Source organism: Benincasa hispida, chromosome 6 (assembly GCF_027475165.1).
Source record: "Benincasa hispida cultivar pf3 chromosome 6, pf3_genome.v1.1, whole genome shotgun sequence".
NCBI classification, from domain to species: domain Eukaryota; kingdom Viridiplantae; phylum Streptophyta; class Magnoliopsida; order Cucurbitales; family Cucurbitaceae; genus Benincasa; species Benincasa hispida.
In genome coordinates, this window is record NC_143483.1 from 11544217 (window position 1) to 11567379 (window position 23163).

The window sequence follows — 23163 nt, forward strand, 5'->3', positions numbered from 1 at the left end:
GATGGAATTCACTCCTTCCCCGAAGCAGGGGTAAGTAAATAGATAGCTCCTTTAAGGGCTGATTCGAGGGCTTGAATGATGTGGCGCCACACATCTTCTCTTGGCCCGAGAGGTGTTCACACATAGTTGGACTATGTTGTATTGTTCATTAGAGGAATCAATGGTACTTAAGGAGTGAGATGTAACTAAAGAGGCAAAATGGCAATTTGGCCCAGCTGTACTTACGAGCATCTGTGAAGGGACATCGTACTCATGATTAATTATATCCAATGGACACAGAAATATATTTGTGGTAAGAAGAGTTTAGCTATTGGTCTTTAATGGAATGCCTGACAGTTAACGTATGGTGGATCTCGTGGCTAAAGAGTTTAGTCAGCTATTCACGGACCGTTGGAGCTTCGAGCCACAGGTCCATTAGGTCCCCTGGTTAGCTTGGATAAATTCAAGAATCAGTGTTTGGGTTAATTTGAAATGTTCAAATTGACCAGAGGAAATTCGATTATATATGATATAATTGAACTGGTTAATTATATATGATATAATTGACTAAATGTATGAGATACATTATTTTTGGAGGAATTTAGAGTAAATATGATTCATATCAAGTAGAGGAGAAATTACTATAGTAGATATGTGATATCAAACTATAGGGTAATAATATAATATGATTATATTCATTAATTATTAAATTGGTTATTATATGATAATTGGCCTAAAATTTCTCTCAGACGTGCGTTAGTGGGAGCAGCTTCATTCGGTTATGGTAATCAAAGAATAAAATGAAAAAAAAATTCATTTTGAAATAGTTCAAAAAAAAGGCATCGGTGTGGAAACGTAACGATCGCATAGTTTGAGAGCTTATACGATAGTCGTTCATCGCCTAAACGATCGCATGCTAGTCTTTAAATGATCGTTAGCTTTCCTAAATGATCGCATATTGTGCCGCGTTTTCTAAACAATCATCCACCTTTTACTAAACGATCGCTTAGTAAAACCTACACGATCGTGTAGCTTCTTCTAAATGATAAGCATTCAACTATACGATACCTCATTTTCTCTCCCACTTGTTTATCGTCTACACGATTAGTTCTTTATCCAACCTTTACCAAACTCACCAAAGACCACACTTTGGATTCTCACTCTGAGAATACCAAGGGCTCTTTTTTTGTGGTGTCGTCCCCGCTTCTGTTCACTTATTCGTGATAGTTCGTGCTGCTGCAGACGACTTGTTTGCTAGACGATAGAGATCACATAGAGGTCTTCCACTGCATCAAAGTTCATCACTTGAAGAGGGTCTTCAACTGGTATGAGAACTCTTTCCCTTCGTATTTTTATTGTTCGAAGCATGCCTTTAATTAGTGTGAATTTGCATAATTGTATGTAAGAATTTGTGTGTTGTATTTTGGTGACAATGAAATCGGAAAGATCCGAACGTGCTCATGGATGCTCTTCGTTAAGAGATCCTTCAGGAAGTAGCTCAGCGGACATTTTATCTCTTCGTGCCTTCGATGCCATGAGGTTGGGGCGATAACGTTTGAAAAGAAATTTGACCCCGTTGTTAGGCTTCAGTGGTCAGACGGTATACCCAATGGGTGACATAGAGCTTCTAGTCACCTTTGGTAGAGGTATGGCCTCCGTGATAGCTATGGTGGAGTTCTTTGTGATAGAAGGCAGATCAATCTACAATGTCATCTTAGGAAGACCATCCCTGCATCAAGTGAAAGTTGTTTCGTCTATCTATCATTAGTTGTTGAAATCTCCAACCCCAGGTGGAGTTGGAATGGTAAGAGGGGAGCAGTTGATGTCACGAGAATGCTCTAGGATCGCCATGCGAAATCTACAAGGCAAAGTAAAGGTGGTACACGTCATTAACAGTGTTTCTAGAAAAGGAAATGAGAAAGTTTGTCACGCCGTAGAAGAGTCCAATGTCAAGGCTCAAGCCTTAACTCCCCTGGTGAGAGATCCGTTCGTCAGTAAGGTGAAATCAAATGATGTTACCAATCCCGAACTGAAAACTAAGCCCAGACTCCGAGGCAAATTAACCGAATCATTAGAATCTATTCTGCTGCTATCTGACACTCAAAGAGTTAGTACCAGGATGAGGCTAGAAGTTAATGAGAAGGAAGCTATTATAGCTTTTCTAAAAATCAATATAGATGTATTTGCCTAGTCTGTGGAGGGTGGACCCCCAAGTAATGGTGCACCGACTCAGTAGTGATCCAAGCTACAAACTAGTCCACTAAGAAAGGTGGGCTTTTAATCAAGCTCGTAATGAAATAATAGCTGAGCAAGTTGACAACTTATTGTGGACAAAGTTTATCTGAGAGGTCCACTACCCACAATGGTTTTCCAATGTAGTACTCATCAGGAAAGCTAAAGAAAAATGGAGAATGTGCATTGATTTCATTGATCTCAATAAAGCCTACTTGAAGGATAGTTTCCCACTCCCAAGAATAGATAAACTAGTTAATGCTACTACCAGCCACGAGCTATTGAGCTTCATGGATGCTTACCTAGGGTATAACCAAATTAGAAAAGCATCCCCAGATCAAGAGAAAACTTATTTTGTCACCAGTCGGAGTCTTTACTGTTATACTGTGATGTCGTTTGGGCTCAAAAATGCAGGAGCCACATATGAATGCCTGATGAATAAAATGTTTGCTCCTCTTATTGATAGGAATATGAAGGTATACGTGGATGATATGCTGGTTAAAACCAAGAAAGTGAGTCACCATGTAGATGACCTGGTTGAGGCCTTTGGAATCTTAAGAATATATCAAATGAAGCCGAACCTGAACCCGAAAAAGTGTGCTTCCGAAGTGGCCTCTGGAAAGTTTCTCGACTTTATGGTGAACCAGAGAGGAATTGAGACAAATCCAGACAAAATACGAGCTGTACTAGAGATGGAGTCTCCTAAAATGGTAAAACAACTGTAAAGTATGAATGGGAAGATAACAGCTCTTAATCATTTTGTAAGTCGAGCTACTGGTAAATGCCTTCCATTCTTTAAAGTATTAAGGAAAAAAGCTAACTTTGAATGGACGGAGGAATGTGAGCAGGCATTCAAGCAACACAAAGATTATTTGAGCTCGGTCCCGCTCCTTTCCAAGCCCGTGCTAGTTGAAGAACTTTTCTTGTACCTTGTCGTGTCTGATTTTGCAGTTAATTCTGTTCTAATCAAGGAGAACGAAGGCCACAGTCGCTGATATGCTACACTAGCAAATCGATGGTAGGGGCAAAGACGAGATACCCCCAGGTAGAGAAGCTTGCCCTCGCCTTGGTAGTATCTGCCTGGAGGTTACACTCGTATTTCCAAGCACATAAAGTAATAGTTTTAACTAGCTTCCCATTGCGGCAAGTGTTGCAAAAGCCAGAAGCATCGGGCAGATTGATGAAATGGGCAGTCAAATTGGGCAAGTACGACTTCCATTTTTGCCCTTGAGCTACATTGAAGGGCTAAGCTATAGTTGACTTTATCGCTGAGTTGACTCCATGTGCCTCACTGGGTGACAACATGGAGGTATGCATGACAGAAATATTTCCAAAACCCGAGAGCTACAACGACCCTTCATGGGAGCTTTATATGGATAGATCGTCCAATAGAAAAGGTTGTGGAGCTGGATTGCTGTTGCTATCACCAGAGGGAAGATGCCTTGAGTATGCTTTAAGGTTCAAGTTTCAGGCCTCAAATAATGAGGTAAAATATGAAGCACTCTTAGTTGGACTACGACTAGCTGTTGGAGTTAGAGTCACCAACCTAGTAATTTATAGTGATTCCCAACTTATTGTCAATCTAGTAGCTGAGACGTACTAACCAAAAATTTTAGAATGGCTATTTATCTAGCAAAAGTCAGGAAAATGCTAGGCTCATTTAGTAGGTGCGAGATAAAGCAGATACCACGATCTTAGAATACCAATACCGACTCTTTAGCCTAGTTGGCAGCAACTTATGATGCCGACCAAAGTAAAATGGTACATGTAGAGGTTTTGAATGCACCCAACATATTGAGGGAAGAAGCTATATAGATAGATGACCAAGCATAGACCGAGCATAGAAGTTGGATAACCCCCTTAATCACGTATCTTGAAGAGGGGGTATTGTCGAATGACAAAGTTAAAGCTCAATGGTTAAGATGTAAGGCCGCTCACTATGTGATAAATAATGGAAGACTATACAAGAGAGGATATTCTCCTTTTCTTCTAAAATGTGTTGATTTAAATGAGGCTGATTACATCATGCAGGGAATTCATGAGGGAGTGGTTGTAATCACTCTAGGGCTCGATCCCTCGCGAAAAAAAAATCGTCAAGGTTATTATTGGGCCATACTGGCTCGAGATGCATGTAACCTCTCGTACCTATCATGAATATTATGATCCCTTGGTCGTTGGCATAGTGGGACGTCGACTTAATTGAACCTCTTCCACCGGGCAAGGGGCAAACCAAATTCGTTGTTGTTTCTGTCGATTACTTCACCAAATGGGCAAAGTTCGAAGCTCTAGCAGCAGTTATCAAGCAAATAATAACTAAATTCATTTGGAAGAATATCATATGTCGATTTGTCTTACCACATATCCTGATTACTGACAATGGTCGTCAATTTGACAATGCAGCATTTCGCCCATTTTGTCTCAGCCTCGGTATCAAACATTATTTTTCATCTTCAGCCCATCTGCAAGCTAATGGACAGGTTGAAGCTATCAATAAGATCATTCAGCAAAATCTCAAGGCTAGGATGGAAGGATTAAAGGGATTGTGGACTGCAGAGGTGTCGAATGTGTTGTGGGCTTATCGGACAATGTCACGAACTTCGACAAGTGAGACTCTTTTTTCGCTTGCCTTCGGGGAAAAAGTCGTGGTGTCAGTCGAGATCGAAACTCCTTCCCTTAGGGTCGAGCGATTCAATCTAGATAAGAATGATGAGGCACTTCATCTAAATCTAGACTTCTTGGAAGAGAATCGTGAAATAGTGAATCTACGGGTGGCAGAGTATAAGAACCGGGTTGCATGATATTATAACTCCCGTATGCACAAACGAAGCTTCAAAGTGGGGTACCTAGTCCCTAAGCGAGTTATGCCCAACACTAAAGATCTTGGCAGTAGGGCTTTGGGACCAAATTGGGAGGGCCCTTATTAAGTAGCCAAAGTCATTCGACCTGGAACATATGGCTTGACTCACCTAAGCGAGAAAAACTTACCTCACCCATTGAATGTCGAACATCTGAAAAATTATTTTTAGTAGGTTTTTCTTTATGTTCTCATGATAAATGACTTTGTACTTCTCAGATTTGCTTCAAAATTTCAGCACAGGATTTATAATTTCTTTCAATTCAAGTGTTAAGACTTGTCGCTTTTAAGATTGACGATGAGCATTTTGATTCTTATAGTTTACTCAAGCAACGAGGCCCTTTCTTTTATGCATAAATTTACCCGTGCATGAGTGAGGGGAAATGAGCAATAATGTAAAAAAAAAAACACATAAAAGCTTAAATATCGTATATTTTGATAGGAAAGCTACAAACGTGACTTACAAGCAAAGGCGAGCTGAAACTTTGGATAAATAAAAGTTGAATAAGTAAATCCCCATAAGTCAAGCTATAAAAAAAAAAAAAAAAAAAAAAACCAAACATAAAGTTCCCATCAAATGTCAAAGTTAATAATTTCATTCAACTAAACTGTAAGCTCGAACTATCAGCCCGAGTTGTGAATAAAATTAATTACACGCTCTAATAGGAATGATAATAAGTTCAGAGACAACAAAAGAAAAAAAATTTATTCGTTTATATGCCCGATATCACCAAGCTCCGCGAGAGTCCTTGAATCAGGAAAGTCAAAGACGCCTTAGAGAAGGGCATCAAAGTCAGGTTGAGGGGCAATTGGCAAGGCTTAGCTGGTGAAAATACCCACGCTATCAATGCCTTGGGGCTCATCATTGCGTTAGGCATCAATTTCATATTGAATGAGATTGCCGTCAACGTTAGGGTATTTTGCCTTAACAACACCCATAGCTAGCATAACTCCACATTGAAGGCAGTCATCCTCCATCTAACAGTATGGCTCGATTTTTTGGAAGCTCTCAGCGAAGTATTTGGAATTCGATAGCTTGGCTTGATCTTCTTACAGTTCAGTGTTAATTATAGATAGTGTCTCCTTTAGCTCATTGACCGAAGCATCGTACTGAGATTGAAGTGTAGCTAGAGATGCTTGGGAGCAGGCGAGCTAGGTGGATGCTTCAGCATACAAAGTCAAGACTCGGTCGAGTTCTCTACGAGAAAGAAAATTTTGCTTGAGGATCTCCATCTCCTCACACAATTTTGCATGGTTTTGCCTATGAAAATCTACTTCGTTGCTCAATTTCTGTCAAGACATCATCATTTTATAGGATGCCTATGAAAATGAGAAAGGTGAGAATAAGTACAGCTGCATGGAAGATACAAAGTCATGATCTAATAGAGTCATTTACCATGCGAAGATGCTATTGAGCTTGTGTAATACCCTATCTGGGGTCGGCATGCCATTGAGGTGGCACTTTTTCATTTACACCAGTCCATTGAGCCATAGGCCAGGTAAGGAAGGTAGTTTCGTCACTGTCAGACTTATAAGGTCCGTTGAAGTCAAAAGGGTGTGAGGAAGACGAAGTAAATCCTTCAACAATTGAAGAAGTTGGAATTATCACAATCGAGGTAGAGATGTTATGGCAAGGTGAAGTGTGAATATAGGGACGTTGGGAAGGTGGTTCATCAGTTGGATTCTGAGCAAGGTCATGAAGGAAATCAAGCATGAGGATTTTCATGAGCAGCGAAGGGATCGTTCCAAATTCCATTCGAATTGAAGACTAACAATTACAGTCTCAAAACTTGTACTATATTTTGTTCATAATCGCATTGCTATAGAATTGAAGAAAGTTCTTTGAAAGAGATTCCAAAATAGAGGACACCTAACTCTGCTCATTATGCCTACACCATTCATTTCAACGACATTGAACTGGACCATCAAGTCGAGAACATGTTCTCTAATGGTTGCCTTTCTTTCATGCGCATGTTATAAATGTACTTGAGGGCCTCGTATTGGATCTGAATGGATGGTTGTCCAAACATCTCCTGGAGGGACTTCATAATCTAACGTACAGTCATCATGACCTTATGTTTCTTGGTAAGAACGTTAGACAAACTTGCCAAGATGTAGATTTGGACCTTTTAATTGGCCTTCGTCCAACGGTCATATGCATCATTCAACCCTTGAGATGAATTTTGAGCGGGGATTGGAAGACATTCCTCCATTAAGACAAACCACAAATCATCAACAACTAGAATCATATTCAGGTTAGATTTCCATGTAGCATAGTTTTTGTCGATTAATTTTTCGTTTTTAAGCAAGGATATAATTAATTAGCCCAATTAAATAATACTTATTTAATCAATTAGCCCAATTAAATAACACTTATTTAATTTGCACAATTAAATAACTCTTATTTAATTTTAATTTGCATAGTAATTAAATAACCATTTATACATTAACCCAATTTAATCAATATTCGTTAACATTGCATGTATATGTTCAATACCTCTCTATTAATTAATTCTTTATGAATCTAATTCACTTAAATTAATTAACTTGACTTTTATTCACATATTACTTTCCAATTTAATTATAGATCATATCCATAATTAATTGCATATTAATCACATTAATATATAGTTTCCTAAAATTAATTTGAACAATTCAAATTATCCCTTTTAAGTACCCTCTAGTGAGTTAACGAGGGGACCTAGTGGACCTATAGATCAGAAGCTCAAATGATATAAAATTAATTCGCTAAACTCATTAACCAAATTAATAAATAATCCTTGACTGTGGGTACACAACACTAAAAACCCACAGTTGCACTCTTCTCATATAGATATATTTTTGTGTCCATGGATATAGACTAATACTAGGAAGTTAGTCCTTCATGAGTGTTCGTAATGTTGGGATTGGTACCCTAATTCTCTTAGTAGTCTCGTAGTTTGTAAACACTTTGTGAACATATTGTTATTAATAAAATAAGTGTTATTTTATAAGTGTTTACTCAGATCCAATAAACTAAGATCCGTGGTTATTTCATGTAACTTAAGCGTGTATGTGACACATACAAATGGATCATACCTTAAGTAATAACTTAAATGGTCAATGGATAAATGAGGGATACCTTATCCTGTTGACACTACGGATACAACCCGCTTTGTAGATGTTATAAGTGTTGTAAAGTGCTATAAATGGTCTGATCCTGACCATTCATGTGGAGACATGCGAGCGGAGGTATCATATACAAAGAGTTTGTATAAGACCGGACCACGAGATGATTAGTCTCTTTATGTAACATCGTTGATAATTGAGACTTACATTTAACTAAAATGACCATGGGTGATATGACCTTAATCCTGAGTGCGTTGGGAACTCTTGCCTATGAGGTAGTCCTTTGATTTGTATGGGTGAAAGTGGCCAGATTGCCAACTCAACAAGCCTACCATTTTGAGGATTTGTCTGATTGGGAAGCTGGGGACTCAGCTACACAAGACGGAATTCACTCCTTCCCTGAAGTAGGGGTAAGTAGATAAATTACTCCCTTAAGGGCTGATTATGGGTCCGAAACATAGTGGCCATACCCTCTCCTGGCCCATGAGGACTTAGTCATAGTAGGACTATGAATTATTGTTTATTAGAGAAATCAGTGGTACTTAAGGAGTTAAATGTAACTATATGGGACAAAATGGTGAATTGGCCCAGTTGTAGTTACGAGCGATTTGTGAAGGGTTATCGCATTATTGATTGGTCATATAAACACAGAAATATATCTGTAGTGCGAAGAGTGTAGCTGTCAGTCTTTAGTGGAGTGACCAACAGTTAACGGATGGTGGATCTCGTGATTAAAGAGTTTAATCAGTTATTCACGTACCGTTGGAGGTTCAAGCTACAAGTCCATGAGGTCCCTTGGTAGCTCAATGGGTTCAAGTTGAGAATCAGATATTGGGTTAATTTGAAGTGTTCAAATTAACAAGAGGAAATTCAATTATATATGATATAATTAATATGATGTATTAGATACATAAATTGGAGGAATTAATATAAATATGATTTATATTAAATACTATAAAATAGAAAAAAAAAACTATGGTTTATATGTTTCATATGATGAAATATTAAAACTATAGGTTATACATGTAATATGATAAGTTGGTTATTATATTTATTTATAACATATTAATTATATGATAATTAATTATTCTTTTTCTCTAATAACCAAATTGGGTGGGAGGTTATTGGAAGTTTTATGGTAACTATGAGATAAAAGGAAAATAGTTTTCCAAAATAAGGTTGATGTTTTTTCATTCGAAAAAATCTCACAAAAGGCTATCAAGTAAAATGGTTTTACTAATCGATAGCATAAAGAGCATATACAATCAAACTACGAGTTTACTATACAATAGCTACTCGCTTAATTGTTGCTACACAATCGAGTAGCAAAGTCTATAAGATAGGCCTCTGTTTTCTAAAAAATCAAGTATTTCGTCTATACAATAGAAAGTATTCAATCTATTCATCCCCATTTACTTGATCGTCTACCTTCTGCTTTCCTCAATCCAAGATCATACAAAGCCCACAACTCCCGGATTCTTACATCGAGAATACCAAGGTAACCATTGTGGTGGTGTTCTAATTCCGTTCAAGGATCGAGTTGGACTCGATTTGGATCGAGGCTCATTTAAACGTTCATTGAGATCGTGTTTTGTTCGTTGCATCCGAATGCTTCTTTGGGTGCATTGGAAATTGATCGAGGGATACTTGAAGAAGAGTTTTTAAAAGGTTTGCATACTCTATCCCTTGTATCTTTATTTTTAAGTAGCATGCTGTAATTTCTGATTATGTATAATCTGTTCGTTTCCATTTAAGACTGTAATTATTTTATGTTCTTTCTCAATGGGATTTGGAGCGATCCACTTCCGCTGCTCAAAGGATCTCTATTTAGATTTTCTTCAATTAGTATCAGAGCCAGGTTTTTTTTATATTCCAAATTTTATTGCTGTATTGAACTTCTTTTACAATCATGGTGGGTTTTAAGTGGTCTACATTGCGTTTAAGAGTTAAATGTGTTTGTGGATGTGTTGATAAATGTTTACGAGATGATTGCCTCTGTTTAAAGCTTTCTTTAAGTTTACAAAGTTTTAATTTGTAAGGGACCCTGCGTTTTTTGGGTATTAACAAGCAACCGAGTTTGTATTCAAGTGTTTGAAGTGTTTTGAGTCGTTCGTGATGAAGTTTCGAAGTATGGAGATGTTGTTCTCATCGAGGAAGAATACCAAAGGTTGGTCGCATCGTGTAGCCCAGGTAAACGATCGTTGAGATTTGGCTAAACAATCATGTAGAAAAGTTCTACCTGATCGTGAAGCATTTACTAAACGATCGTATAGCTGATGCTAAATGATCAAGTAAAGAGTTTACTCTATCGTGTTGCGTTGGCTACTCGATCGCGTGGATGTTTGAGGAAAACGATCGCATAGAGTTTTTTACACTCGTCGTTTAATAGGCGTACACACTAAACGATCATGTAGTCCAGCATGATTCATCACATAGTCACTAGCTACTCAATTACCCAGCATACGATACTTTACGCTTTCTCCGCAATCATTTAGACGATCATGCTTCACCGCATAATTGTCATCTACTTGATCGTTTAGGCATGCGTTACACAATGTTTGTTGCACATCATGTGACTTTCATGCTTTATCGCATATTCAAAGGTACTCGATCACTGCTAAATGGTCATTTATGCTCATACAGCGTTGCTAGACGATCATAAGGAGCTGTTACACGATCAAGGAGACGCGGCTTCGCCCAGATGGTTCAAAACCTGGTTCACCTATTTGAACTGGTGGACTCAATGCTCTTTGTAATAGTTAGCTTTATTATTGAGGATTTGAGGCTAATTATCCCGATCAACTTTTATATAATGTACATGAGATGTATGTTTGTTTATATGCCATAATGTATGACATATAGATTTAAAACCTACCTTAGGTTATGCATTTATTCATGCATCATATATTATAAGTGTTATAATATGGTGGATTGCGTGATCAAATTACAAGAAAGCATGCTCAGGCATCATATAATATAAGAGTTATATTTATGCATGCATTAAGCATATTAATGCATCATCTTTATATTATAAGTGTTATAGTATAAGGGTGTATGAGAGCATGTATGCTTGTTTCATTACTTTGTTATATAAGAGTTATATAAAAGTAGTAATGATGAACAATGCATGGAGCATGACACTTAGGTTTATTTATAAGAGTTATAAATACCTTGTATGTGTTGCTTTGCATTCTGGATGGTTTTATTTGTTTCCTTTTATACGAGTTATAATGGAAAGTAGAACTAAAATCAATAAGAAAAAGTTGCATGCGAACTTAGGTAAAATCATGTTTTAAAAGGGTTTTAAAATTTGATTGAGATAGACCTAAGTTTATGGTACTAATGAGATTAGAAACTTAAGTTTAATCTTTTGAATCGGTTTAATAGGATTAAATTGATTTGAATAAAAGATTAAATTTATAATAAATCTATCTTTAAGGGACCTTTTGTCTAAGGTGGGTTCTGGTTAGGCTGGGGTATTTAAGCTGACGGAAAATGAACCCTCCTACCTAGGAACCTACCTGGAAAGGTGAATTAGATAGATTTGCTACAAGCATGTAACAGTTGATCAAAGACTTGTTAAAGTGTTTAATGAATGATGATCAAAAGTTGTTCAACTTTCCAAAGTAAGAGTTAATTTTGGGCAAACCTAAAAAGTCACTAGTTAAAATCATTAGTCGTGTTTTTTCCAAGTAAACTAAAGGCTAGGTTTTAAAATACTTAGTTGGGGGGGGGGGGGGGGGGGGAAGATATATACGATATGTCAATTCCACTCACGTTTCTCCCTTAATGTTCACATTGTGAGATTCATGCTTGGCCTCGTGGTGTCTTGGGAGCATCCCCCCTTCAGATGATGTTTGCATGAGTCAATATTAAGGTGAACGGAGAAAGTATTTATAGTAAATGGGTGAAGGATATGTGTCAACATGTCCTATGGTCTCCTTCATTGGTTTGCATTGTGAGATCTTCTTGCACGGCCTCGTGGCGCCCTGGGAGCGTCCCCCCTTCAGATGGTTTGTGTGGTTAGTCAATATCAAAGCCAGAAATGGATAGGGTCGCTTTAGTTTTTGCCCAATTGGATTTTTTCCCTTCGGATTGGCTGCTTAGGGTGGAACTTTAAGATCCAAAATGGAGGGTCACACTTACGAGAAATTATTAAGTAAGTTAATGATTTCTTGACCAAATCAATGATGGCTAGTTTTTATAAGAACAAGAGTTGTTCTGGTGTAATGACTGGTTGAGAATGTCTCAATTCAGAAAAGGGATAAATTGACTATCCTTCGGTGGCTTTTGTCCTAAACATCTGAAGCGTCATTGCAAAACTAGATGTCACACGAAGTTCATTTAGATTTTGCTAAACCAGATTGGATTTTTTTTAAAAGAGTATTTGCTAAAATCTAATGTAGATCAATGTGTTTGTTTTTTCAGCAACATGTCATTGTATGATTTTCTGTTAGTTGCCTCTTATAATTTGACCAATTACATACATTGGAAATAGTCTCTTAAAACATATTTCGTGGTAAACGACCTCGAGTTTGTCATGGTTGAGGAGTGTCCTCAAGTACTAAACCTTGATGGACCGCGAAATGTTCGTAATGCATATAAGGTATGGATGAAGGCTAATTCGATGGCCCTACTTCACATTTTGGCTAACATCCCTGATGCATTAGCCAAACGGGTTGAGAACATGGTCATTGCATGTCAGATCATGGACTCGTTGCAAGAATTGCTTGAACGTAGGTTCTCACTTTTTAAGCAAAAAGAGATGGATGACAAAGAAACCAGTAGTGTCAGTTCCAAAGATAACCTTCAGTCTTTCTTGAATGTCAAGGGACTAAAAGAGAAAGCAATTATTGTTGACTCTAATGAAGTTCATCGACGAGAATTATTCTCTGAAATGGAACTTGGGGCTTATATAGGTTCTGATACTGATCCCACTACTCTCCAAAAGAGGAAGAATTCTAAAGACAGTAAATGTGATTTATTTGTCTTGGAGACGTGTTTGGTAGAGAATGATGATTCTGCCTGGATATTGATTTGGGTGCTACTAATCACGTAAATTCTTCCTACCAAGGATTTAGTTCCTGGAAAAAGTTAAAAGATGGAGAGTTGACTCTTGGAGTCGGTACTTATAAGGTTGTTTCAACTGTTACTTTAGGTAGGCTAAAGTTATTTTTGGACAAGAAACATTATCTATCACTGGATAATGTTTATGTAGTTCCTCATATCAAGAGGAACTTAATTTTAATTTCTTGTCTGATTGAAAAAGTTATTTCGTCTCCTTTTCTGAGAATAAAGTGTTTATTTTTTAGAATGGTATGAAGATTGGTTTTGGTTCAATGGAAAATAACTTATATGTACTAAGGTCATTAGTCATAAAAGCCTTGCTTAATACTGAAATGTTCAAAACAGCAACAACTACAAAAAGACCAAAGGTTTCTCCTAAGGAAAACACCCATTTTTGGCATCTAAGGTTAGGTCACATAAACCTCGATAGGATTGAGAAGTTGGTGAAATGTGGACTTCTAAATGGTTTAGAAGAAAACTCTTTACCGGTATGTAAATAATGCCTTGAAGGCAAAATGGCCAAATGACCATTTACTGGAAAAGGTTATAGAGCCAAGGAAACCTTGGAGCTTATACATGGTCCGAGGAGTGTCAGAACTCGAGGTGGGTATGAATATTTCATCTCTTTCATAGATGATTATTCAAGATATGGGTATCTATACCTAACATAACATAAGTTTGACATTCTTGAAATGTTCAAGGAGTATAAGGCTAAAGTTGAAAACTTGTTAGATAAGAAGATAAAAACACTACGATCTGATCATGGTGGAGAGTATATGGACTTAAAATTCCAGAACTATATGACAGAACATGGAATGACATCCCAACTCTCGGCCCCAAGTACACCTCAGCAGAATGGTATATCAAAAAAGAAGAAACAGAACCCTGTTGGACATGGTTCGGTCTATGAGTTATGCTCATCTTCCAGACTCGTTTTAGGGATTTGTAGTGGAGACTTCAATTTATATTTTGAACAATGTTCCCTCAAAGAGTGTTTCTGAAATGCCTTTTAAGCTCTGGAGAGGCCATAAAGGTAGTTTATGCCACTTCAGGATTTGGGGATGTCTGGGCCACATGCTTGTGGCTAACCCTAAAAAGTTGAAACCACGTTCGAAAGTTTGCCTCTTTGTAGGCTACCCCAAAGAAAACGAGTGGTGGATACTTTTATGATCTAAGTGATAACAAGGTGTTTATGTCAAAAAATGCTATTCTTCTTGGAAAAAGACCACATCAGGGATCATAAACCACAAAGTAAGCTTGTTTTAAATGAAATTTCTGGTGAGACTACTGAAAGTTCCACAAAAGTTGTTGAACAGACTGATAGATCAACAAGAGTTGTTGATGTTGGTTCATCTAGTCAACCATCTCAAGAGTTAAGACTGCCTAGACGTAGTGGGAGGGTTGCGAACCCACTAGAATGCTACATGGGTTTGATTGAAGCCCAAAACATCTTATCTGATGATGGAGTTGAGGATCCATTGTCTTATAAGCAACCAATGGAAGATGTTGACAAAGATGAGTGGATTAAAGCCATGAATCAGAAAATTGAGTCTATGTACTTCAATTTCGTCTGGAAACTTGTGGATCAGCCTAATGAGATAAAACCTACAGGATATAAGTGGATCTACAAGAGAAAACGAGGTGTACATGGAAAGATACAGACCTTTAAGGCTAAACTCGTGGCAAAGGGTTATACCCAGGTTGAAGGAGTGGACTATGAGGAAACTTTCTCACTTGTTGTCATGTTGAAGTCTATTAGGATTCTCCTATCCATAGCCACATTTATGATTATGAGATATGGAAAATAGACGTCAAGACTGCCTTTCTGAATGATAATCTTGAGAAGACAATCTACATGGTTCAACCAAAGGGGTTCATTGTTCTAGATCAAGAGCAAGGGGTTTGCAAGCTTAATAGGTTCATTTATGGGCTGAAACAAGCATCTAGATCTTGGAACATTAGATTTAATAGTGCGATCAAATCATTTGGCTTTGATCAAAATGTTGATGATGTTGGGATTGGTGTCCTAATTCTCCCGAAGTCTCATTGTTTGTAATAATACACATTGTTTGATGAATAAAATAAATGTTATTTCATTATGACATTTACTCATATCCAATAAACAAAGCTCCATGGTTATCTTATGTGAACTTAAGCATGTATATGTGATATACAAGTGGATCATGCCTTAAGTGATAACCTAAACAGGTCTGTAGTATAAGGATTAAGGTTGGATACCTGATCCTAGTGACACTATGGATACGGCCCGCTTTGTAAAGGTTTACAAGTGTTGTAAACTACTACAGATGGTAGATCCTGACCATTCATGTGGAGACGTGCGAGCGGGGGTGTCCTATATAAAGAGTTTATATAAGACCGAACCACGAGATGACTAGATTCTGTATATAACGCCGTTGATACTAGAGACTTACATCTCACCTAAACGACCATAGGTGACACAACCTCAATCCTGAGTGTTTTGGGAACTTCTGCCTTTGAAGACGGTCCTTTGATTAGTATGGATAATAGTGGCCAAATTTCTAACTCAGCATGCCTACCTTTTTGGGAACTTATCTGATCTAGAAGTTAGGAACTCAATACACAATATGGACTTCACTCCTTTCCCGAAGCAGGGATAAGAAGAGTGATTGCTCCCTTAAGGGCTGATTTCGGGGTTTGAACATAGTGGCCACAATTTCTCTTTGGAAGAGAGGACTCAGTCATAGTAGAACTATGATTTATGTTCTTTAGAGGGAGCAGTGATACATAAGGAGTTAGATGTAACTATAAGGGCATAAAGGTTATTGGCCTACCTGTACTTACGAGCAATCTGTGAAGGGTTGTCGCACTGCTGATTGGTTAAGATGGACACATAATATATCTGTGGTAAGGAGAGTTCAGCTATCGGTCTTTAGTGGAGTGTCTGGCAGTTAACGGATGGTGGATCCCATGACTAAAGAATTTAGTCAGTTATTCACATACCGTTGGAGCTTCGAGCTACAGGTCCATAAGGTCCCCTTGGTAGCTCAATGGATTCAGTTAAGGATCAGTTCTTGGTATTGATTTGAAATGTTCAAATTAACAAGAGGTAATTCGATTACATATGATATGATCGATATGATGTATGAGATATATCTAATGGAGGATTAATGTAAATGAGATTTACATTAAGTACCATGGAATAGAAAAAGAGCTATGGTTTATATGTTTCATGAGATGAAATATTAAAACTATAGGTTATAAATATAGTATGATAAATTGATTATCATTTATATTTATAATAATATTAATTATTGCATAATTATATCTTTTTCTCTAATAACCAATTGAGTGGGAGGTTATTAGTGGTTTCATGGTAACCGTGAGATAAAAGAAAAAAAAAATTCCTAATTTTATTAATGTTGAAAATTGTTGAGTTTGAGATTTTACTCTCTCGGAATCTCACGGAAGTTCTCTAGTAAATAGAATTTACTAAGCTACAACTTGGACCAAGGTAAACGATCGTATAGTGTTTGTAGGAAACAGACACGCAGCTAAGCTATGAGCTAAATGATCGCTTAGCTTTTGCTAAATGATTGGGCATCGACCTATACAATATGTTCAGCCTTTTCCCACTTGCTCAATCGTTTGCACGATTGTTATTTCCTCCGTCTTTTTCCTCAAACCAAGTCCACACAACCCTCTGGATTCTCACAATGAGAATACCAAGGTAGCCTTCTTGGTGGTGTCATACTCAACTCAACACGTCGAGGTTTTATGGAGGTCGTTCATGCTTTTGGGATGTTCGTGACCGAGGCGATCGCTGAGTTCGAGTGTGCAGTGTTCGTGTTGTGTAGCAGTCGTGTTGGACGAGTGTTCGAGGTTGCTGTGTTCGAGCGTTCATGATCAAGGACCTTGGCGATGAGTCTACAAATGTATGTAGCATTTCTCCTTGATTATTTGTAGTATCATGCTGTAATTTCTGTAATGAATGCATAACCGTATGTTTTTGTTTATAACTGTAATTGTAAAGTTCATATATGATTGTAATTTGGAATGATCTTTCTGCTACTCATGGAAATCCTCGTGTTCGATTTCCTTCAGATGAGCCTTATGTTTACAAGAAAATCATCAACAGCTCAGTGGCTTTCCTAGTGTTGTATATGGATGATATCCTACTCATTGGGAATGATGTAAGTTTTCTAACTAATATTAAGAAATGGCTAGCCGTCCAATTTCAAATGAAAGATTTGGGGAGGCGTAGTTTGTTCTAGGGATCCAGATCATAAAGGATCGTAAAAACAAGAGGTTGGCCTTGTCTCAGGCATCGTACATTGACAAGATGTTGATCAGGTACTCAATGCAAAATTCCAAGAGGGGCTTATTACCTTTCAGCATGGAATTATTTTGTCTAAAGAACAGTGTCCTAAGACACCTCAGGAGGTTGAGGAAATGAGACAGATTCCCTGTGCTTCAGCTGTTGAAAGCCTCATGTACGCAATGTTATGTACTAGACCTGACATTTTCTATGCAATAAGGATTGTCAGTCGATATCAGTCCAATCCAGGATTAGATCATTGGATGGCAGTCAAAACGATCCTCAAGTATCTTCAGAGAACAAGGGACTATATGCTCGTGTATGGAGATAAGGATTTAATCCTTATAGAATACATAGACTTTAACTTTTAGACTGATAGAGATTCTCGAAAATCGACATCAGGGTCAGTGTTCACTCTGAATGAAGAGTTGTAGTTTGGAGAAGCATCAAGTAAGGATGCACCGCAGGCTCCACTATGGACGTCGAATACGTAGTCGCTTATGAAGCTGCTAAAGAGGCTGTTTGGCTTAGGAAGTTCCTTACAGATTTGGAAGTTGTTTCAAATATGTCTTTGTCGATCACTCTCTATTGTGATAACAGCGAAGCTGTGGCAAATTCTAAGGAACCTCGGATTCATCAAAGAGCCAAGCATATTGAATGGAAGTATCATTTGATCAAAGAGATTGTGCAACGCGATGATGTGATAGTCACGAAGATCGCGTCGGAGCACAACGTTGTTGATCCGTTTACAAAGGCTCTCACGGCTAAAGTGTTAAAGGGTCATCTGGAGAGTCTAGGTCTATGGGACATGCAGCACTTTGTCTAGGGCAAGTGGGAGATGATATTGGGGTATAGAGTATGTTCTAGTTTATTGTATACTATACTGTTTTATGTATTGTACATTAGTCTCCCGAGGCATTAGGACAAGTGAGAAATTGTTGGGATTGATGTGTTAATTCTCCTGGTAGTTTCGTGGTTTGTAAACACTTTGTGAACATATTGTTATTAATAAAATAAGTCTTATTTTTTAGGTATTTACTCAAATCCAATAAATTAAGATCTGTGGTTATTTCATGTAACTTAAGCATGTATGTGACACATACAAATGGATCATGCCTTAAGTAATAACCTAAATGGTCTGTAGTAGATGGATAAATGAGGGATACCTTATCATGTTGACATTACAGATGCGACCTGCTTTGTAGACGTTACAAGTGTTGTAAAGTGCTACAAATGGTCTGATTCTGACCATTTATGTGGAGACATGCGAGGAGGGTATCATATACAAAGAGTTTGTATAAGACTAGACCACGAGATGATTAGTCTCTTTATGTAACGTTGTTGATAATTGAGACTTACATATCACTAAAATGACCATAGGTGGCATGACCTTAATCCTGAGTGAGTTGGAAACTCCTACTTATGAGGGCAGTCCTTTGATTTGTATGGGTGAAAGTGGCCAGATTGCCAACTTAACAAGCCTACTATTTTGGGGATTCGTCTGATTGGGGAGCTGGGAACTCAAGGGCTGATTCTGGGTCTTGAACATAGTGGTCACACCCTCATCTGGCCTGAGAAGACTTAGTCATAGTAGGACTATGACTTATTGTTCATTAGAGGAATCAGTGGTACTTAAGGAGTTAGATGTAACTACACAAGGCAAAACGGTGAATTGGCCCAGTTGTACTTACGAGAGATTTTTGAAGGATCATCGCACTGTTGATTGGTCATATGGACACAGAAATATATCTGTAGTGTGAAGATTGCAGCTATCGGTCTTTAGTGGAGTGACCAACAATTAACGGATGGTGGATCTCGTGATTAAAAAGTTTAATCAGTTATTCACGTACCATTGGAGCTTCAAGCTACAGGTCCATGAGGTCCCCTTGGTAGCTCAATGGGTTCAAGTTGAGAATCAAATATTGGGTTAATTTGAAGTGTTCAAATTAACAAGAGGAAATTCAATTATATGTGATATAATTGATATGAAGTATTAGATACATAAATTGGAGGAATTAATATAAATATGATTTATATTAAATACTATAAAATAGAAAAAGAACTATGGTTTATATGTTTCATATGATGAAATATTAAAACTATAGGTTATAATTATAATATGATAAGTTGGTTATTATATTTATTTATAACATATTAATTATATGATAATTAATTATTCTTTTTCTTTAATAACTAAATTGAGTGGGAGGTTATTGGAAGTTTTATGGTAACTGTGAGATAAAAGAAAAAGGTTTTCCAAAATAAGGTTGATGTTTTTTCATTCGGAAAAATCTCACAAAAGGCTATAAAGTATAAGGTTTTACTAAGCGATAGCATAGAGAGAATACACAATCGAGCTACGAGTTTACTATACGATAGTTACTTGCTTAATCGTTGCTACACGATCGAGTAGCAAAGTCTATACGATAGGCTTCCATTTTCTAAACGATCAAATATTTCGTCCATACGATAGTAGTATTCATCTCCCACTTACTCGATCGTCTACCTCCTGCTTTTCTCAATCCAAGATCATACAGAGCTCACAACTCCTGGATTCTCACACCTAGAATACCAAGGTAACCATTGTGGTGGTGTTCTAACTCCGTTCAAGGATTGAGTTGGACTCGATTGGGATCGAGGCTCATTCAGACATTCATTGAGATCGTGTTCTGTTCGTTGAGTTTGAGTGCTTCTTTAGACACATTGGAAATTGATCGAGGGATACTTGAAGAAGAGTTTTTCAAAGGTTTGCATACTCTATCCCTTGTATCTTTATTTTTAAGTAGTATGTCGTTTAAGACTGTAATTGTTTTATGTTCTTTCTCAATGGGATTTGGAACGATTCACTTCCGCTGCTTAAAGGATCTCTATTTAGATATCCTTCATGTAACAACAATTGGGTCAAATTATCATTTTATTCTTGGGTTACCTTTAAATCCTTAAGTATCAATGCTCTTCTAATGAACAATTTGTTTATGGTCCAACCAATAAACAAAAATCCCTCTCGGGCCAATGAGAGGGTGGGGCCTTTTCTTCAAGTCTTGGAGACACCACTTAAGGAAATACTCATCTACTTACCCTTAAGTCGGGAAGGAGTTTCCATCTTGTATCATTATGTTCCCAACTCCCCACTCAGTCTCGTCGCCAAGATGGTAGGCATATTGGATCGATGATCTGGTTACCCTCACCCATACAAGTCAAAGGACAATCCCTTGTGAACAGGAGTTCATAATATACTCATGATTAAGACTAAGTTGCCTAGGTCATCCAATTGAAATAATAACCTAACTAGTTAACGGTGTTATATCTGGTGGTTACTATTTTGCGGTCTAGTTTTATGCAAACTTATTGCATAGGACACAGCCACTCTCGTGTAATCTACACAAACGCGTTGGATCATTGTGTTTGCATCAAATATAAAGTAGGTCATATCCATAGTGTTATTAGAATAAGGTATCGAGTCTTATCCCTATACTATAGACCCTTTAGGATGTATCTTGAACATTATTCCTTATATGTCTATATATACAACTGAAGACTCATAAGGCAGCCTTGGATGTTAGTTTATTGGATTTAGGGTTATTAAGACAAAATAGATAAATAACACAAATAATAACCTTTATTGAATTAACATCGATAACTCTTTATTGATGAAGGTTAATTAATAATATTTACTATCTACGAGTTCTAGAGCATAAAATCCAACAGACCATAGGTAACTTGATCTTAATCCTAAGTGTGAATTATGAGCTCCTACCTATGAGGGCAATCCTTTGATCTGTATGGGTGAAAGTGATTAGTTTTCTGACCTAATAAGCCTACCATTTTAGAGATTTTTCTGAGTGAGAAGCTGGGAATAGAGCTATACAAGATGGAGTTCACCTATTCCGTATTGAGGGTAAGTAGATAATTTCTCCTTTAAGGGCTGATTTCGAGTCTTGAACAATGAGGCATCTCACCCTCTCATTGGCCAAAGAGGGGCTTAGTTTATAGTTGGACTATAACTAATTGTTCATTAGAGGATCGATGGTACTTAAGGAGTTAGATGTAACTACAGAGGTAAATCGATAATTTGACCCAACTATAGTTACAAGCGATTCATGAACGGTCAATTCATTATTGATTGTTATATCCATGGACTAGAAATATATCTACAATGCAAAGAGTGCAACTATCAGCTTTTAGTGGAGTGAATGACAGTTAATAAATATTGATTGATTTAATTAAAGAGTTCAATTAATTAATCTTGTATCATTGAAGCTTCTAATTTGTAGATCCATAAGGTTCCCTTTCTATCTCACTAAGGATAAAATAATGAATAATTATTTTTGGAATAATTTGAATCATTCAAATTATTTAGGGAATTAAAAGGTATTAATTATATTAATTGATTAACATAAAGTATAATGTATATTGATACATTATAGTATATAGTTAATCATGAATATGATTTATAATTAAAACTATATAATTTGTGAGAGATAAATATTTGAATAAAATTTAAATATTATTTATATGAATAAGAATCGTATAAATCCTATAGGTTAAAATTAATATGAATAAGATTCATATTAAAACTATAGGTTATAAGGGAGAGTTGCATTTTTATATGATTGAGATGCATATTATATGGTTCTTTGATTAATGGTTAATTAATCAACTATATATTATAAAATTAACAGTATATTATGAATATAATATTAATATTATAATAAAGCAACTCCCTACCAAAAGGGAATTATTCTTCATCACGTGAATGAGAGTTGGAGTAACTCCCATCTTTTCCCTCTTGTTATTTGTCTGATTTGAGAAATTGATAGAAGAGAAGGCATAAAGTGAAAACAAACACAAAATTCTCTCAAGAACTCTCACTCCCTGTCTTAATCTCTGCCTTTCCCTTCACCCAAAAACAAAAAGGAGACCACACTTTCTATTTCTTGTCTTGAGAATAGCAGAGGCTCCAAGTGGTAGTGTCCTGTTTATTGAAGAGATTACCAGTGTTCGAGTAGTGCTAGATTCATGATCTTGAAGAGGATTTTCGTGAAGAAGGGTAATTCTACAAGGGTAAGTGTACTTCTTCCCTTCCTCAGTAGAACAACATGCTTATAGAATTTATAATTTTTATCTTGTAATGCATTTCTGTATGTTGAAACTTCTCTATTTTACATTTTTGAATTGGTTGCACAACGTTCACACGCTTTCGCAACAGAATTCCATTACTTCAGGAATAATATGAATGTGATTCAGATTAAAATTATAAACTAAATATGAATGAGATTTACATGAAACTATATGTTAAGATTTAAATGCTTAATTAAATATTAGATATTTAATTTAGTAAATTAATTATTTTTTAAAATCAATTAATGTAGTTACCAATTTAATTAAATTAAATAGTCTAATTTAATTAAATATAAAGTGGGTAGTTAGCGTTTATAAGGAGAACACATTACTGATGTGTAGTGGCTGAGCCAAAAAAGGTTTGAGACGCTCTAACATTTTCACTTGATCTCTCCTCTCCAATGTTTTTACTAAGAAACAAGTCCTCTATGAAAATCTCTCCAAATACAAAAATTCACTTTATTTTTTCAAAAGAGGATTCCATCATCTGGTCCTTGCCAAAGAT